We start from the raw sequence: 1,096 nt of genomic DNA on the forward strand, positions 1-1,096 counted from the left end.
CCACCACCACCACCACCACAATCAGCAGCACCATCACCACCATCATCAACATTCGACATCAACACCACCATCATCACCACCACCACCACCACCACCATTAACATCGCTACTATCACCAAAATCTGCCCCTCCCCCACCTTCACTCCATGATATCCTCATTAACCAAGGTGGTGAGCCGGCAGAATCGTTAGTACACCAGGTAAAAATGCTTCGTGTATATATGTTTATATATATAAATTGATATGTGCCATCATGATCATCATCATCATCAACATTTAACATCCATTTTCCATGCTGGCACGGTTTGGATGGTTTGACTGGGGACTGGCAAACCAGGAGGCTGCACCAGGATCCAATCTGATCTGGCAAGGTTTCTACAGCTGGATGACCTTCCTGACGCCAACCATTCCAAGAGTGTAGTGGGTGCTTTTTATATGTCACTGGCATGGGTTCCATTGAACTGGCACCGATATCAGCCACGACTACAGTCTCAGTTGGCATCACAGGTTTTCTCAAGCACAGTTTATCTTCAAAGGTCTCAGTCACCTTTCACTGTCACCATGTGACCAATGCTCAAATGGTGCTTTTCACATTTCACCGGCCTGGGTGCCAGTCAGATGGCACTGCCATCAACCATAACTATGATTTCACTCGACTTGACAGGTCTTCACAAGCACAGCATATCACGCAATGTTTGAAAGGGGTTTAAACGGGCGAGTTACACGACACTGGCATCGGCCACTATTTTGATTTCACTTGGCTTGACGGGTCTTCTCAAGCATATCGCCAAAGGTCTCGGTCACTTGTCATTGCCTCTGTGAGGTCCAACATTTTGAGACTGCGTTTCACCACCTCGTCCCATGTTTCGCTGTGTCTGGCTCTTCCACAGGTTCCTTCCACCATCAGATTGCGACACTTCTTCACACAGCTCTCCTCGTCCGTACACATCACATGACCATACCAGCACAGTCGTCTCCCTTGCACACCACATCTGATGCTGATTATGCCTGACTTTTCTCTCCGGATGCTTATACTCTGTCAGGCATGCTAGCTTCCTTTCTTACAAGCCTACGCATGTCCTCAGCACTGCCGTGCA

Source organism: Octopus bimaculoides, chromosome 23, assembly GCF_001194135.2.
Source record: "Octopus bimaculoides isolate UCB-OBI-ISO-001 chromosome 23, ASM119413v2, whole genome shotgun sequence".
NCBI classification, from domain to species: domain Eukaryota; kingdom Metazoa; phylum Mollusca; class Cephalopoda; order Octopoda; family Octopodidae; genus Octopus; species Octopus bimaculoides.